Raw genomic sequence first — 19,998 nt, forward strand, 5'->3', positions numbered from 1 at the left:
TGGGCATTTTGAGGAAGCCCATCATTGGAATATACAAGCCAAGTTCTATAATGAAAGATTCCCACTAGTATGTGAAAGTGACAACATAGGAGACTCTCTATCATGAAGATCATGGTGCTACTTTGAAGCACAAGTGTGGAAAAAGGATAGTAGCATTGCCCCTTTTATTTTTTTATTTGGCCTTTCTTTTTTATGGCCTTTCTCCCTTTTTTGGGGATAATGCTCTATTAATGATGATCATCACACTTCTATTTATTTACAACTCAATGATTACAACTCGATACTAGAACAAAGTATGACTCTATATGAATGCCTCCGGCGGTGTACCGGGATGTGCAATGAATCAAGAGTGACATGTATGAAAGAATTATGAATGGTGGCTTTGCCACAAATACTATGTCAACTACATGATCATACTAAGCAATATGACAATGATGAATGTGTCATGATAAACTGGATGGTGGAAAGTTGCATGGCAATATATCTCGGAATGACTATGGAAAAGCCATAATAGGTAGGTATGGTGGCTGTTTTGAGGAAGGTATATGGTAGGTGTATGATACCGGCGAAAGGTGCGCGGTATTAGAGAGGCTAGCAAAGGTGGAAGGGTGAGAGTGCGTATAATCCATGGACTCAACATTAGTCATAAAGAACTCATATACTTATTGCAAAAATCTATTAGTTATCGAAACAAAGTATTACGCACATGCTCCTATGGGGATAGATTGGTACGAAAAGACCATCGCTCGTCCCCGACCGCCACTCATAAGGAGGACAATCAATAAACACCTCATGCTACGACTTCGTTACATAACGGTTCACCATACGTGCATGCTACGGGAATCTCAAACTTCAACACAAGTATCTCTCAAATTCACAACTACTCAACTAGCATGACTCTAATATCACCATCTCCATATCTCAAAACAATTATCAAGTATCAAACTTCTCATAGTATTCAACACACCCGTAAGAGAATTTTATTATTCTTGAATACCTAGCATATTAGGATTTTAAGCAAATTACCATACTATTTAAGACTCTCAAAATAATCTAAGTGAAGCATGAGAGTTCATCCATTTCTTCAAAATAAAAGTACCACCATGCTCTAAAAGATATAAGTGAAGTACTAGAGCAACAACAAACTACTCCGAAAGATATAAGTGAAGATCAATGAGTACTCGAATAATTATGCAACTATGTGAAGACTCTCTAACATTTAAGAATTTTAGATCTAGGTATTTTATTCAAACAGTAAGCAAATCAAAATAAAATGACATCTAAGAATAGCAAACATCATGTGAAGAAGCAAAAACTTAGGATCAACCGATACTAACCGATAGTTGTTGAAGAAGAAAGGTGGGATGCCAACCGGGGCATCCCCAAGTTTAGATGCTTGAGACTTCTTGAAATATTATCTTGGGATGCCTTGGGCATCCCCAAGCTTGAGCTTTTGTGTCTCCTTAATTCCTCTCATATCACGGTCTCCCTAAATCTCAAAAGCTTCATCCACACAAAACTCAACAAGGACTCGTGAGATAAGTTAGTATAAACCATTGCCAAAACCTTATCATACTATACTGTAGCAAATCCCTAAAATTATTATTCAACATTGCATACTAAATGCCTCTTCATATTTAATAGTCCTATCCTCAAATAGAATCATTAAAGAAGCAAACATATGCAAACATAATAGCAATCTGCCTAAACAGGACAGACTGTAAAGAATGCAGCAACATCCATACTTCCCTAGCTCCAAAAATTATAAAAGAAAATTCCCACTGTAGTAAATTTATCAGAGCTTAATATTCAAAAGGTTTAAACATTTTATCACATTCTGACTTTTCTAGGGAATTATTGCAACAGAGGTAAACTTTCTATTTTCAAACAGCAACATGTATACTTGTAACATAGGCATAGTAAAGGCTATCAATGCCACTTTTATTGAAATAAAAGATGCAAAACATTGTTATAAATAACAGAAAGCAAATCCTAAAGAAATAAATTGATGCTCCAAGCAAAACACATATCATGTGACGAATAAAAATATAGCTCCAAGTAAAGTTACCGATGAACGAAGACGAAAGAGGGGATGCCTTCCGGGGCATCCCCAAGCTTAGGCTCTTGGCTATCCTTGAATATTACCTTGGGGTGCCTTGGGCATCCCCAAGCTTAGGCTCTTACCACTCCTTATTCCATAGTCCATCGAATTTTTACCCAAAACCTGAAAACTTCACAACACAAAACTTAAAGTAGAAAACTCGTAAGCTCCGTTAGTATAAGAAAGTAAATCACCACTTCAAGGTACTGTTGTGAACTCATTCTAAATTCATATTGGTGTAATATCTAATGTATTCCAACTTATCTATGGTTCATACCCTCCGATATTACTCATAGATTCATCAAAGTAAGCAAACAACACATCGAAAACAGAATCTGTCAAAAAACAGAACAGTCTATAGTAATCTGGATCAAACGTATACTTCTGGAACTCATAAAATTCTCAAATAAATTTATGGACCTGAGGATTTAATATATTAATAATATGCAAAAAGAATTGACTAAATAGTACTTTCTAAATAAAAATGGCAGCAATTCTCGTGAGTGCTAAAGTTTCTGTTTTTTACAGCATGATCAACAAGACTTTCCCCAAGTCTTCCCAAAGGTTCTACTTGGCACAAACACTATGTAAACACAAAAAAACACAACCAAAACAGAGGCTAGATGAATTACTTATTACTAAACAGGAACAAAAATCAAGGAATTGGGTTGCCTCCCAACAAGCGCTATCGTTAAACGCCCCTAGCTAGGCATGATGATTTCAATGATGCTCACATAAAAGATAAGAATTGAAATATAAAGAGAGCATCATGAAGAATATGACTAGCACATTTAAGTCTAACCCACTTCCTATGCATAGGAATTTTGTGAGCAAACAACTTGTGGGAACAAGAATCAACTTGCATAGGAAGGTAAAACAAGCATAACTTCAAAACTTTAAGCACATAGAGAGGAAACTTGATATTATTGCAATTCCTACAAGCATATATTCCTCCATCATAACAATTTTCAGTAGCATCATGAATGAATTCAACAATATAACCATCACCTAAAGCATTTTTTTCATGATCTACTTGCATCGAAATTTTATTACTCTCCACATAAGCAAAATTCTTCTCATTCGGGATAGTGGGGGTATCATAAGAGACTTGAATACTATAAATTGTTTCCACATTAAAAGAGTAATGTTCAGAAAAAAGCTAATCATAATCATGACAAGTTTTATAAATATAATCATCACTACTTTTTATAACATAAGTTTCATCACAATAATCATCATAAGTAGCAACTTTGTTCTCATCATAATCACTTTGCATATCAAAACATGGAAGGCTAAAAATATCATCATTATTAAACATAGCATCCCCAAGCTTGGGACAAACATTAATTGCAGCAAATATATTCTCAAATATGTCATCCTCATCAAACATAGCTTCCCCAAGCTTGGGCCTTTTCATATCATAAGCATAATCACTTTCATCATTAATAGTATGGATAGCACCAATAGTATAGCAAACATTATTATCATATTCTTCCAAGTAAGTACCAAAAAGATTTTCAAGATCATAAGAAGTATCATTATCTTCCCAATCATAATCATCACAACAAGCAATAGGCATAACGAGATCATCATAAAGTGTATCATCTTCATTTTCATGAGGCACAGCAATAATAGGAGCAACTTTATTTGGGAGAGATACCTTTTTACCTCTCTTCCTTTTTCTTTTCTTCCTCTTCACCACATCATGTGGGGGTTCAATCCTCTTTTTGGAGCTCCTTATTAATAAGATTGGTTGAGTAGAAGGCTCCTCCTCGTTACCTGATTCATCATAAGAAATAATAGGAGGATATTGGGAAGTCTCTTCCCTTTCATTAGTATTCTCTTCATCTTCTATTGGTTTTCTTTTCTTTATGTAATTGGCAATATAAGGATTTTCAATGCAATTCACCGCACAATACATATAAATCTCTTCCAGATCAATATCGAGGAATTTCTTGAGGTTATATTCTGGAATATGCTTAGTTTGACGCTTTAATTCTTCATAACCCAAAAGCAAACTTAGTTCATTATAATGCGCAAGGGAAATCAAGTAATCACAATTTTTGGACACGATTCGATCATGAAACAATTTGCATTTGATATTTAAATGACCATGTTCATTGCAAAGTTCACAAGTACGGTAAAGATATTTTAAAATTTCAGCACTTACATCAAGACTTTCTTGCAACAATTTAGTTTCTAAATACTTATGCCTCTCGCAACATCTATCTTGCCTATTTGGTGCGTACTTGCAAACCCAATGCACTCCACAAAAATTGATATGTTTATAGGAGGCATTTTCATCATAACTAGTGCAATTATCATTAGCATCATGGATATTCAAAGAATTCGTACTAACAACATTGCAATCATGCTCATCATTCACATATTTAGTGCCAAACAATTTAATGCATTCTTCTTCTAACACTTTGGCACAATTTTCCTTTCCATCATACTCACGAAAGATATTAAAAAGATGAAGCGTATGAGACAAACTCAATTCCATATTTTTATAGTTTTCTTTTATAAACTAAACTAGTGATAACACAAGAAACTAAAAGACTGGATTGCAAGATCTAAAGATATACCTTCAAGCACTCACCTCCCCGGCAACGGCGCCAGAAAAGAGCTTGATGTCTACTACACAACCTTCTTCTTGTAGACGTTGTTGGGCCTCCAAGTGCAGAGGTTTGTAGGACAGTAGCAAATTTCCCTCAAGTGGATGACCTAAGGTTTATCAATCCATAGGAGGTGTAGGATGAAGATGGTCTCTCTCAAGCAACCCTGCAACCAAATAACAAAGAGTCTCTTGTGTCCCCAACACACCCAATACAATGGTAAATTGTATAGGTGCACTAGTTCGGCGAAGAGATAGTGAAACAAGTGGTATATGGATAGTAGATAAAGGTATTTGTAATCTGAAATAATAAAAACAGTGAGGGAGTCCTGGATTAGGGGGTGTCTGGATAGCCGGACTATACCTTCAGCCGGACTCCTGGACTATGAAGATACAAGATTGAAGACTTTGTCCCGTGTCCGGAAGGGACTTTCCTTGGCGTGGAAGGCAAGCTTGGCGATACGGATATGTAGATCTCCTATTGTAACCGACTTTGTGTAACCCTAACCCTCTCCGGTGTCTATATAAACCGGAGGATTTTAGTCCATAGGACAACAGACAGAACAACAATCATACCATAGGCTAGCTTCTAGGGTTTAGCCTCTCCGATCTCGTGGTAGATCTACTCTTGTACTACCCATATCATCAATATTAATCAAGCAGGACATAGGGTTTTACCTCCATCAAGAGGGCCCAAACCTGGGTAAAACTTCATGTCTCTTGCCTCCTGTTACCATCCGGCCTAGACGCACAGTTCGGGACCCCCTACCCGAGATCCGTCGGTTTTGACACCGACATTGGTGCTTTCATTGAGAGTTCCTCTGTGTTGTCGCCGTTAGGCTTGATGGCTCCTACGATCATCAATAGCGATGCAGTCCAGGGTGAGACCTTCCTCCCCGGACAGATCTTCGTCTTCGGTGGCTTCGCACTGCGGGCCAATTCACTTGGCCATCTGGAGCAGATCGAAAGCTAAGCCCCTGGCCGTCAGGTCAGGTTTGGAAGTTTAAACTACACGGCTGACATCCGCGGGGACTTGATCCTCGACGGATTCGAGCCACTGCCGAGCGCGCCGCATTGTCACAACGAGCATGATCTAGCTCTGCCGCCGAACAGTGCCCTGGAGGCCGCACCCGCATCAACTTCGACCCTTAATTCGGAGCCAACTGCGCCGATCAAGGATGGGTGGTTGGACGCCGCCTCGGGGGCTGCGATCCCAATGGCGATCGAGCCAAACACCAGCCCCGCACTCCGCGAGACTCATGACTCCAAGGAGCCGGACTCCTCTCCGGACTCCGAACCCTCCGCGCCCCTGCCGATCGAATCCGATTGGGCGCCGATCATGGAGTTTACTGCCGTGGACATCTTTCAGCACTCGCCTTTCGGCGATATTCTGAAGACACTAAAGTCTCTCTCTTTATCAGGTGAGCCCTGGCCGGACTACGGTCAGCAAGGTTGGGATGCGGACGATGAAGAAATTCAAAGCCCACCCACCACCCACTTTGTAGCCACTGTCGATGATTTAACCGACATGCTCGACTTCGACTCCGAAGACATCGACAGTATGGACACCGATGCAGGAGACGGTATTGGGCCCTGGAAAGCCACCTCGTCATATGACATATACATGGTGGACACCCCAAAAGAAGGAGATGGCGATGGAACAGCGGAGGATGACCCCTCCAAGAAACAGCCTAAGCGCCAGCGTCAGCGGCGCCGCTCAAAATCCCGCCAAAGCAAATACGGTGATTCCAGCAAGGGAGATAATAATACTCCGGAGAGTGCCGAAGAAAACCACCTCCAGCAAGATTCAGCACAGGAGGATGAAGAAGCCAACCCTCATGAGAGAGCGGCAGACAGAGAGGTCGAGGACGATAATTGTATGCCTCCCTCCGAAGACGAGGCAAGCCTCGACGACGACGAATTCGCCGTGCCAGAGGATCCCGTCGAGCAAGAGCATTTTCAACGCAGGCTTATGGCCACGGCAAGAAGCCTCAAGAAAAAACAGCAACAACTTAGAGCCGATCAAGATTTGCTAGTCGACAGATGGACTGAAGTCCTTGCGGCCGAAGAGCATAAACTCGAACGCCCCTCCAAGAGCTACCCAAAGCGCAGGTTGCTACCCCGATTAGAGGAGGAAGCACTTAAACCTACATCACCAGCACTTGATACGGCCGACCGGCCACCTCGTGGCCGCGACAGAGAGGCCTCTCGGCCCTCCATTCAAGCCGCACCCCGTACCAAGGCACGGGAAAATGCACCAGACCTGCGAGATATGTTGGAGACAAGGCAAGGCAAACAAGATCGATCTACGGATCGCGTGGGTGCCCCATGACTCGAGACGGTAACCGTCATGCCGGACACAAATCTGGTAGGGCCAAACACAGTAGACAAAGCTCATTGGAGCTACGTCGTGATATAGCCCAGTACAGGAGGCGCCGCACACCCACTATGCTTCACAGACGAAGTAATGGATCATCAAATCCGAGGGTTTCAAACCCGTAAACATCGAATCATATGATGGCACAACAGATCCTACGGTATGGATCAAGGATTATCTCCTTCATATCCACATGGCCCACGGCGATGATCTCCACGCCATCAAATACCTCCCACTCAAGCTTAAAGGACCAGCTCGGCATTGGCTTAACAGCTTGCCAGCAGGATCAATCGGTTGTTGGGAGGACCTGGAAGCCGCATTCCTCGACAATTTCCAGGGCACTTATGTGCGACCACCAGACGCCGATGACCTAAGCCACGTAATTCAGCAGCCAGAGGAATCGGCCAGGCAATTCTAGACACGGTTCCTAACAAAAAAATCAAATAGTCGATTGTCCGGACGCAGAGGCCCTAGCAGCCTTCAAGCACAATATCCGTGACGAGTGGCTTGCCCGGCACCTTGGACAGGAAAAGTCGAAATCTATGGCAGCACTCACGACACTCATGACCCGCTTTTGCGCGGGGGAAGACAGCTGGCTTGCTCGTAGCAACAATATGACCAAGAACCCTGGTAATTTGGATACCAGGGACAGTAGTGGCAGGTCGCGTCGCAACAAGCAGAAGCGCCGCATTAACGGTGACAATGCTGAGGATACGACAGTTAATGCCGGATTCAGAGGCTATAAATTCGGTCAGCGGAAAAAGGCATTCAAAGGAAATCCTAGGGGCCCGTCCAGTTTGGACCGAATACTCGACCGCTTGTGCCAGATACATGGCACCCCCGAAAAGCCGGCCAATCACACCAACAAGGACTGTTGGGTGTTCAAACAGGCAGGCAAGTTAAATGCCGAAAATAAAGACACGGGGCTGCATAGCGATGACGACGAAGAGCCCTGGCCGCCGAACAACAGTGGACAGAAGGGTTTTCCCCCACAAGTGCGGACGGTGAACATGATATACGCAACCCACGTCCCCAAGAGGGAGCGGAAGCGCGTGTTAAGGGACGTATATGCGGTAGAGCCAGTCGCCCCAAAGTTCAACCCATGGTCCTCCTGCCCGATCACCTTTGATCGAAGGGACCATCCCACTAGCACCCGTCATGGCGGATTCGCCGCATTGGTTGTAGACCCAATCATTGACGGATTTCATCTCACTAGAGTCCTTATGGACGGCGGCAGCAGCCTGAACCTGCTTTACCAGGATACAGTGCGGAAAATGGGCATAGATCCCTCGAGGATTAAGCCCACCAAAACGACCCTTAAAGGCGTAATACCAGGTGTAGAGGCCAACTGTACAGGCTCAGTCACACTTGAAGTGGTCTTCGGATCTCCGGATAATTTCCAAAGCGAGGAGTTAATCTTTGACATAGTCCCATTCCGCAATGGCTATCACGCACTGCTCGGGCGAACCGCATTCGCCAAGTTCAATGCGGTACCGCACTACGCATACCTTAATCTCAAGATGTCAGGCCCTCAAGGAGTAATTACGGTCAATGGAAACACCGGACGCTCTCTCCGAACGGAGGAGCACACGACGGCCCTTGCTGCGGAAGTACAAAGCATCCTCTGCAGGCAGTTCTCCAGTCTAGCCATTAAACGTCCGGACACCATCAAGCGCGCCCGGAGTAACCTACAACAAGACCGCCTGGCACGTTCCGAGCAGGCGTAGAAATATGGCCCCAACCCCAGCCCTCGCACAAATGCGACACCAGTACTTCGCATACATAACTACGCTCTAGAAATACCATGGGTACAGGGGGAGGGGCACCATCACAACACGCCCGAAACACAGCTTAAACCGCACCAGGGGCTGCCGATCTTTTAATTTTCTCTTACTTTCAGGACTCCACTCTTCCGAAGGCCTGTTCGGCAGTTCAATTGCCGCACAAATGATGCAAGAACCAGGGAAGCAGACAAGCCATGCCGCATTACGAAACTCCCATGTGGTCTCTATCACGAGCAGTATACCTGTTTTGCATACCATTCCGCAGCCTGCCCCCTAGAACGGACATGTTAAATAGTCCAACCTTTTGCTTATCGCATTATTTGTATCGTTCTGCTTTGATCGTAGCCCTTTTTAATAAACAATGCATAGCTTTTGTCTCTCTTTGCATTACCTTTTTTTACAAATATATGTTCCTTAACGACATGTTGCACCCGTACACTTTGGTATGGCCAAAATACGTTACGGGCTTTAGTACACCTCAATATGGTGTGAGAAGTCCGAACACTTTAACAAGTGCGGCGCCCCAAACTTATAGCATTATATGCATCGGCTCCGAATCATGTCTTGGGTCAATAGTTGGGTTTGCCCGGCTCCTATGTTTTGGTGCCTTATGTTCCGCTATATCGGCTAAGGTAGCACTAGGAGAAATACTGCGATTGTGCCCCAGTTGAGCTGGGTCGAGCACCTCAGTAGAGAAAGCTAAAACTGACTGTCATGATGAAGCGAGATCTGGTCGCTGTTCGAGAGGTTTTTCGAGTCCCTAAAGACTTATGCCACTTAGAGCGAGGAGTCGGCTCTGTCCGGCCAAGGCGTGGATAGCGCCCCGAACTCGGTCTTCCGAATACAAGGGGCTTCGCCGAAATTTAAAATTATAGAATTCTATGGCTAAGTGAGAGTGTTCACGCATTATAGTCTGATTGCCTTGTTCGTTGTGCTGAGCGCCTCCCTCGAAGGACCCAAACATGGGAAAAAGAGCGCTCAGGTTTATCCCCGAACACCCCAGCACTAGCGGCACGGGGGCAGAAGTCGACGACTCGCCATCTCTCAAAATTGATAAACAGTCGCACAGACGGTAATATTTTAAATTCCAACAGCATTGCTTAGCGCATATGAACAAGTTTTCAGCGCACAGGACAAAACGAGCGAGTTTTACTCAAAAATTACATCCCTGGAACATTCATCCGCCATAAGGCGGGCACCCTTCAGAACATCCGTATAATAATTCTCGGGCTTGCGATGCTATTTCCCCGGCGGTGGCCCGTCCTTCTAAAGCTTCTCAGCATCCAGCTTGCCCCAGTGCACCTTAGCACGGGCAAGGGCCCTATGGGCACCTTCAATGCAGACAGAGCGCTTGATGACTTCGAGCCTTGGACAGGCCCCCACCAGCCGCCGCACCAGCCCGAAATAGCTCCCGGGCAGAGCCTCTCCAGGCCACAGCCGAACTATGGGGCCCTTCATGGCCTGTTCGGCCGCCTTGTGGAGCTCGATCAGTTGCTTCAGCTGGTCGCTCAGGGGCACGGGGTGTCCGGCCTCAGCATACTGAGACCAGAACACCTTCTCTGTCGAGCTGCCCTCCTCGGCTCGATAGAATGCGGCGGCATCGGACACGCTACGGGGAAGATCTGCGAATGCTCCTGGAGAGCTCCGGATTCGGGTAAGTAACAAGTAACTCACGCTTATGTGTTTGCTTTGCATAAAGAATGCCTTACCCGCCGCTATCTTTTTTTCACCGCATCCAACTCCTGGAGGGTCTTCTGGGATTCAGCCTTGGCAGACTTGGCATTTTCAATAGCCATCGCGAGCTCGGACGCTCGCGTCTTTGAGTCAAGCTCCAAACTCTCATGTTTTTTCATGAGAGCCTGGAGCTCTTGCTGCACCTTGCCAACCTGGGCCTCATACTTCTCCCGCTCGGTGCGCTCTGTGGCCGCCCTCTTCTCGGCCTCAACAAGCGCTTGCTTAAGGGTCGCCACCTCTGACGTGGCCCCTACAATAGCCACGATAATCCTGTCATTTTTTGCAATTGCACCTTTTTTATATATATTTAAACAAGGTATTTCTTACCTTCCTTGTCCTCAAGCTGCTTCTTGGCACGCCCGAGCTCTTGCTCGGACCGCTCGAGGTTCTGCTTTAGCGTGTCCACTTCCGCAGTTAGTGCGGTGGACACCAGTAGAGAAGCCTGCATACGCATATTGACTCCTTTTTGTTAGACTCCTGCGAATTTTATTTGATCCTCTCTTCGGCTTTTCTTCCCGAACGCCAAGTAGAGCATCAGGGGCTACTGGCTATGCGGTAATATTATTTACACATTCTTTACTTACCTCAAAGACTGTTAAAAGGCTAGTACAAGCTTCAGTCAGTCCGCTCTTGGCGGACTGAACCTTCTGGACCACCGCACTCATAATGGTGCGGTGCTCCTCGTCGATGGAGGCGCCTTCGAGCACCTCCAACAGATTGTCCGGCGCCTCCGGTTGGACTGGGGTCACCGGCACGGTGGGCTTGCTCCTCTTGGAAGGAGGTCGCCCGCCGGACTCTGGAACGTTTGAAGGTTCCGGAGCGGTGTCCGGCCTAGAGCCGGACTTGGAGCCTGGGGGGGTTTATCCCCTTTACTCCTGGAGTCCGGGAGGTCGCCTTGCGGCGCCTCCAGGACCACCTCCTCTTGGCTTGGAACCTGTTGGGACAACACTTTGGCGTCGTCCGTAGGGCGGGGGGAGGAAGCCGTCGGAAGCGAATTCACATCCGACGAGTCCAGTGAACCGCTCGACGACGCGTCGAGCCGGTCTTTGGGTGGGCTGCATAAACATATTCGACATAAGGGAAAGCTGTGCAATAAAGGAATACTATGAATTACTCTGGCATCCGGATACTTACGATGTCGCCAGGGGCTTGGCCCTGAGCGGCCACTCCTCTCCGCCATCGTCGGCGTTGGTGGAGTAGTCCGGAGGAAGGGTTTTCCCCTTCTTGGACCCTTCGGCCTCCCTAGTGAGGGCGGCCTTCCTTTTCTTCTATCCCCCTGCTGGAGGGGGAGAGGTCTCTTCTTCCTCCTCCTCGTCTTCACGGGAGGAATGCGCCTTGGAGCCGTCGGATGATGAACCCGACACCTCCCGGCGCCGGCACTTTTTCGAGTCCCCGTGGCCTTCTTCGTGGCCTTCTTCTCCGGCACCACATAGGGTGCCGGAACCAGCAACTTTGCCAAGCGGGCATCGGCTGGGTCTTCGGGCAAAGGAGCCGGATAGTCGATCTGTCCGGACTTCGCCTGCCAAACCTGTCAAAGGTAAGGGAGCTTAGATCCCGCATAGAGTTAAACTATGAAAAACTAATACCATATAAAAGGCACAAACAACTTACCGCGCTGGCATGACGCTACGCGCTGAATCTGCGATCCTCGGTAGCGGATGCGGGAGCCTCGACGCCCTTGAAAAGCACCTTCCAGACATCTTCGTACGTCGTGTCGAAGAGCCTGCTTAGAGTTCGGTGTTGCACTGGGTTGAACTCCCACAGATTGAAGGCCCGTCGTTGACACAGGAGGATCCGGTGGATGAGAAGGACCTGGACTACGTTGACAAGCTTGAGCTGCTTGTCCACCAGGGTTTGGATGCATGTTTGCAGTCCAGTCACCTCCCCTTTGCTGCCCCACGACAGGCCCGTATCTTTCCAGGACGTGAGCCGCGTTGGGGGTCCGGACCGGAACTCGGGGGCTGCGACCCACACAGGGTCGCGCGGCTCGGTGATGTAAAACCACGCCGATTGCCACCCCTTCAGGGTCTCCACAAAGGAGCCCTCGAGCCATAAGATGTTGGGCATCTTGCCCACCATGGCGCCTCCGCACTCCGCCTGGTTGCCATGCACCACCTTCAGCTTGACATTGAAAGTCTTGAGCCATAGGCCGAAATGGGGGCGGATGCAGAGGAAAGCCTCGCACACGATGATCAACACCGAGATGTTGAGGATGAAGTTCGGGGCCAGATCATGGAAATCCAGGCCGTAGTAGAACATGAGTCCCCGGACGAATGGGTGGATAGGAAAGCCCAGTCCGCGAAGGAAGTGGGGAAGGAACACTACCCTCTCATGGGGCCTTGGGGTGGGGAGGAGCTGCCCCTCTTCGGGAAGCCGGTACGCGATGTCATTAGACAAGTATCCGGCCTTCCTCAATTTTTTGATGTGTCCCTCCGTGACGGAGGAGACCATCCACTTGCCTCCCGCTCTGGACATGGCTGGAGAAGGTTGAGGTGGGGAGTGCGGACTTGGGCGCTGGAGCTCGAGTGCGCAAGAATGGATAGGCAAAGGAGGAAGAAGGCGTAGGTGAAAAGGTGGATCCTTATCCCCTTATATGGGTGGACGCAACTACGTGTCCCCACCAGCCTGGTAAAACTCGCTTATCCCCAAGCGCCGTAATCAATGGCGCGGTTGGGTTACCCATGCCCATATTGATGAGAATCCCGGAATAAGGGGACACGATCTCTGCTTCGACGAGACGTGCCAAGGAAACCGCCTCGCATGACACGCTGAGGTGGGATAATAAAACGATTCGAATAAAGGCTTGGCCATGGTGCGCCACACTACGGAATACGTCAGCAGATTAGATTTGTGTAAATATTATTATCTCTATGGCAATATGTGGAAACTTATCTTGCAGAGCCGGACACTATCTTTGTGTTCAAAATCTTCTATGAAGTACTTGGAGGAGGAACCCGCCTTGCAATGCCGAAGACAATCTGCGCGCCGGACTCGTCGTCATTGAAGCACGATTCAGGGGCTACTGAGGGAGTCCTAGATTAGGGGGTGTCCGGATAGCCAGACTATACCTTCAGCCGGACTCCTGGACTATGAAGATACAAGATTGAAGACTTTGTCCCGTGTCCAAAAGGGACTTTCCTTGGTGTGGAAGGCAAGCTTGGCAATACGGATATGTAGATCTCCTACCATTGTAACCGACTTTGTGTAACCCTACCCCTCTCCGGTGTCTATATAAACCGGAGGATTTTAGTCCATAGGACAACAAACAGAACAACAATCATACCATAGGCTAGCTTCTAGGGTTTAGCCTCTCCGATCTCATGGTAGATCTACTCTTGTACTACCCATATCATCAATATTAATCAAGCAGGACGTAGGGTTTTACCTCCATCAAGAGGGCCCGAACCTGGGTAAAACTTCGTGTCCCTTGCCTCCTGTTACCATCCGGCCTAGACGCACAGTTCGGGACCCCCTACCCGAGATCCGCCGGTTTTGACACCGACAAACAGCAAGGTAACGAATGATAAAAGTGAGCATAAACGGTATTGCAATGCTAGAAAACAAGGCCTAGGGTTCATACTTTCGCTAGTGTAAGTTCCCTCAACAATACTAACATAATTGGATCATAAAACTATCCATAAACATGCAACAAAGAGTCACTCCAAAGTCACTAATAGCAGAGAACGAACGAAGAGATTATGGTAGGGTACGAAACCACCTCAAAGTTATTCTTTCCAATCAATCCGTTGGGCTATTCCTATAAGTGTCACAAACAGCCCTAGAGTTCGTACTAGAATAACACCTTAAGACACAAATCAATCAAAACCCTAATGTCACCTAGATACTCCAATGTCACCTCAAGTATCCATGGGTATGATTATACGATATGCATCACACAATCTCAGATTCATCTATTCAACCAACACAAAGGATCTCAAAGAGTGCCCCAAAGTTTCTACCGGAGAATCACGACGAAAACGTGTGCCAACCCCTATGCATAGGTTCCCAATGTCACGAAACCCGCAAGTTGATCACCAAGACATACATCAAGTGGCACGTGGTATCCCATTGTCACCACAGATATCCACGGCAAGACATACATCAAGTGTTGTCAAGTCTTTAAAGACTCAATCCGATAAGATTACTTCAAAGGGGAAAACTCAATTCATTACAAGAGAGAAGAGGGGGAGGAGAAACATAAGATCCAACTATAATAGCAAAGGTCGCGATACATCAAGATTGTGTCAAATCAAGAACACGAGAGAGAGAGAGAGAGAGAGATCAAACACATAGCTACTGGTACATACCCTCAGCCCCGAGGGAGAACTACTCCCTCCTCGTCATGGAGAGCACCGGGATGATGAAGATGGTCACCGGTGAGGGTTCCCCCCTCCGGTAGGGTGCCGGAACGGGTCTAGATTAGCTTTCGGTGGATACGGAGGCTTCTGGCGGCGGAACTCCCGATCTATTGTGCTCCCAGATGTTTTTAGGGTATATGGAGATATATATAGGCGGAAGAGGTACGTCAGGGGGGCCACGAGGGGCCCACGATGGTGGAGGGCGCGCCCAGGGGTTCCGCTGCCAGAAGCCGCCATAGTAGCCACCGAAAGTCAATCGGGACCCTGTTCCGGCACCCTACCGGAGGGGGGAACCCTCACCGGTGGCCATCTTCATCATCCCGATGCTCTCCATGACGAGGAGGGAGTAGTTCTCCCTCGGGGCTGAGGGTATGTACCAGTAGCTATGTGTTTGATCTCTCTCTCTCGTGTTCTTGAGGTGGTACGATCTTGATGTATCGCGAGCTTTGCTATTATAGTTGGATCTTATGATGTTTCTCCCCCCTCTACTCTCTTGTAATGGATTGAGTTTCCCCTTTGAAGTTATCTTATCGGATTGAGTCTTTAAAGATTTGAGAACACTTGATGTATGTCTTGCCGTGCGTATCTGTGGTGACAATGGGATATCACGTGATTCACTTGATGTATGTTTTGGTGATCAACTTGCGGGTTCCGCCCATGAACCTATGCATAGGGGTTGGCACACGTTTTCGTCGTGATTCTCCGGTAGGAACTTTGGGGCACTCTTTGAGGTTCTATGTGTTGGTTGAATAGATGAATCTGAGATTGTGTGATGCATATCGTATAATCATGCCCACGGATACTTGAGGTAACATTGGAGTATCTAGGTGACATTAGGGTTTTGGTTGATTTGTATTTTAAGGTGTTATTCTAGTATGAACTCTAGGGCTGTTTGTGACACCTATAGGAATAGCCCAACGAATTGATTGGAAAGAATAACTTTGAGGTGGTTTCGTACCCTACCATAATCTCTTTGTTCGTTCTCCGCTATTAGTGACTTCGGAGTGACTCCTTGTTGCATGTTGAGGGATAGTTATGTGATCCAATTATGTTATTATTGTTGAGAGGACTTACACTAGTGAAAGTATGAACCCTGGGCCTTGTTTCCTAGCATTGCGATACCATTTACGCTCACTTTTATCATTAGTTACCTTGCTGTTTTTATATTTTCAGATTATAAAAACTATTATCTACTATCCATATACCACTTTTATCACCATCTCTTCGCCGAACTAGTGCACCTATACAATTTACCATTGTATTGGGTGTGTTGGGGACACAAGAGACTCTTTGTTATTTGGTTGTACGGTTGCTTGAGAGAGACCATCTTCATCCTATGCCTCCTACGGATTGATAAACCTTAGGTCATCCACTTGAGGGAAATTTGCTACTGTCCTACAAACCTCTGCACTTGGAGGCCCAACAACGTCTACAAGAAGAAGGTTGTGTAGACATCATACGTGCACAAAACAAATAACTCCTCGCAACCAACGCGATAAGGGGTTGTCAATCCCTTCACGGTCACTTACGAGAGTGAGATCTGATATATATAAGATAATATTTTTGGTATTTTTATGATAAAGATGCAAAGTAAAATAGAAGCAAAGTAAAAAAGCAAAGGAAATAACTAAGTATTGGAAGATTAATATGATGAAGATAGACCCGCGGGCCATAGGTTTCACTAGTGGCTTCTCTCAAGAGCATAAGTATTTTACGGTGGGTGAACGAATTACTGTTGAGCAATTGACAGAATTGAGCATAGTTATGAGAATATCTAGGTATGATCATGTATATAGGCATCACGTCCGAGACAAGTAGACCGACTCCTGCCTGCATCTACTACTATTACTCCACTCATCGACCGCTATCCAGCATGCATCTAGAGTAGTAAGTTCATGAAAACAGAGTAACGCCTTAAGCAAGATGACATGATGTAGAGGGATAAATTCATGCAATATGATAAAAAAACATCTTGTTATCCTCGATGGAAACAATACAATACGTGCCTTGCTGCCCCTACTGTCACTGGGAAAGGACACCGCAAGATTGAACCCAAAGCTAAGCACTTCTCCCATTGCAAGAAAGATCAATCTAGTAGGCCAAACCAAACTGATAATTCGAAGAGACTTGCAAAGATAATCAATCATACATAAAAGAATTCAGAGAAGAGTCAAATATTGTTCATAGATAATATTGATCATAAACCCACAATTCATCGATCTCAACAAACGCACCGCAAAAAGAAGATTACATCGAATAGATCTCCACGAGAGAGGGGGAGAACATTGTATTGAGATCCAAAAACAGAGAAGAAGCCATCTAGCTAATAACTATGGACCTGAAGGTCTGAGGTAAACTACTCACACTTCATCAAAGAGGCTATGGTGTTGATGTAGAAGCCCTCCGTGATGGATGCCCCCTTCGGCGGAGCTCCGGAATAGGCCCCAAGATGGGATTTCGTGTAGGGTTTCGTAGTAATTTCAAAAAAATTCCTACGCTCACGCAAGATCATGTGATGTATAGCAACGAGAGGGGAGAGTGTTGTCTACGTACCCACGCAGACCGACTGCGGAAGCGTTGACGCAACGTAGAGGAAGTAGTCGTACGTCTTCACGATCCAACCGATCAAGTACCGAAACTATGGCACCTCCGAGTTCGAGCACACATTCAGCTCGATGACGATCCCCGGACTCCGATCCAGCAAAGTGTCAGGGAAGAGTTCCCTCAGCACGACGGCGTGCTGACGATCTTGATGCACTACAGCAGTAGGGCTTCGCCTAAACTCCGCTACAGTATTATCGAGGAATATGGTGGCTGGGGGCACCGCACACGGCTAAGGAATAGATCACGTGGATCAACTTGTGTGTTTCTGGGGTGCCTCTACCTCAGTATATAAAGGACTAGAGGGGGGAGGCTGGCCGGCCAAGGTGTGGCGCGCAAGGAGAGTCCTACTCCCTCTGGGAGTAGGATTCCCCCCCCCCCAATCCTAGTTGGAATAGGATTCGCGGAGGGGGGAAAGAGAGAGAGGGGGCCGGTCACCTCTCCTAGTCCTAATAGGACTAGGGGAAGGGGGGAGGCGCACAACCACCTTGGGCTGCCCCTTTCTCCTTTCCACTAAAGCCCACTAAGGCCCATATAGCTCCCGGGGGGTTCCGATAACCTCCCGGTACTCCGGTAAAATCCCGATTTCACCCGGAACACTTCCGATATCCAAACATAGGCTTCCAATATATCAATCTTTATGTCTCGACCATTTCGGGACTCCTCATCATGTCCGTGATCATATCCGGGACTCCGAACAACCTTCGGTACATCAAAATGCACAAACTCATAATATAACTGTCATCGTAACCTTAAGCGTGCGGACCCTACGGGTTCGAGAACAATGTAGACATGACCGAGACACGTCTCTGGTCAATAACCAATAGTGGGACCTGGATGCCCATATTGGCTCCTACATATTCTATGAAGATCTTTATCGGTCAGACCGCATAACAACATACATTGTTCCCTTTGTCATCGGTATGTTACTTGCCCGAGATTCGATCGTCGGTATTCCAATACCTAGTTCAATCTCGTTACCGGCAAGTCTCTTTACTCATTCCGTAATACATCATCTCACAACTAACTCATTAGTTGCAATGCTTGCAAGGCTTATGTGATGTGCATTACCGAGAGGGCCCAGAGATACCTCTCCGACAATCGGAGTGACAAATCCTAATCTCGAAATACGCCAACCCAACATCTTCCTTTGGAGACACCTGTAATGCTCCTTTATAATCACCCAGTTACGTTGTGACGTTTGGTAGCACCCAAAGTGTTCCTCCGGTAAATGGGAGTTGCATAATCTCATAGTCATAGGAACATGTATAAGTCATGAAGAAAAGCATTAGCAACATACTAAACGATCGGGTGCTAAGCTAATGGAATGGGTCATGTCAATCAGATCATTCAACTAATGATGTGACCTTGTTAATCAAATAACAACACTTTGTTCATGGTTAGGAAACATAACCATCTTTGATTAACGAGCTAGTCAAGTAGAGGCATACTAGTGACACTAAGTTTGTCTATGTATTCACACATGTATTATGTTTCCGGTTAATACAATTCTAGCATGAATAATAAACATTTATCATGATTATAAGGAAATAAATAATAACTTTATTATTGCCTCTAGGGCATATTTCCTTCAGTCTCCCACTTGCACTAGAGTCAATAATCTAGATTACACAGTAATGATTCTAACACCCATGGAGCCTTGGTGCTGATCATGTTTTGCTCGTGGAAGAGGCTTAGTCAACGGGTCTGCAACATTCAGATCCGTATGTATCTTGCAAATCTCTATGTCTCCCACCTGGACTAGATCCCGGATGGAATTGAAGCGTCTCTTGATGTGCTTGGTCCTTTTGTGAAATCTGGATTCCTTTGCCAAGGCAATTGCACCAGTATTGTCACAAAAGATTTTCATTGGACCCGATGCACTAGGTATGACACCTAGATCGGATATGAACTCCTTCATCCAGACTCCTTCGTTCGCTGCTTCCGAAGCAGCTATGTACTCCGCTTCACATGTAGATCCCGCTACGACGCTTTGTTTAGAACTGCACCAACTGACAGCTCCACCGTTTAATGTAAACACGTATCCGGTTTGCGATTTAGAATCGTCCGGATCAGTGTCAAAGCTTGCATCAACGTAACCTTTTACGGTGAGCTCTTTGTCACCTCCATATACAAGAAACATATCATTAGTCCTTTTCAGGTATTTCAGGATGTTCTTGACCGCTGTCCAGTGATCCACTCCTGGATTACTTTGGTACCTCCCTGCTAAACTTATAGCAAGGCACACATCAGGTCTGGTACACAGCATTGCATACATGATAGAGCCTATGGCTGAAGCATAGGGAATATCTTTCATTTTCTCTCTATCTTCTGCAGTGGTCGGGCATTGAGTCTGACTCAACTTTACACGTTGTAACACAGGCAAGAACCCTTTCTTTGCTTGATCCATTTTGAACTTCTTCAAA

This window comes from Triticum aestivum, chromosome 5A (assembly GCF_018294505.1).
Source record: "Triticum aestivum cultivar Chinese Spring chromosome 5A, IWGSC CS RefSeq v2.1, whole genome shotgun sequence".
In the NCBI taxonomy this organism is placed as follows: domain Eukaryota; kingdom Viridiplantae; phylum Streptophyta; class Magnoliopsida; order Poales; family Poaceae; genus Triticum; species Triticum aestivum.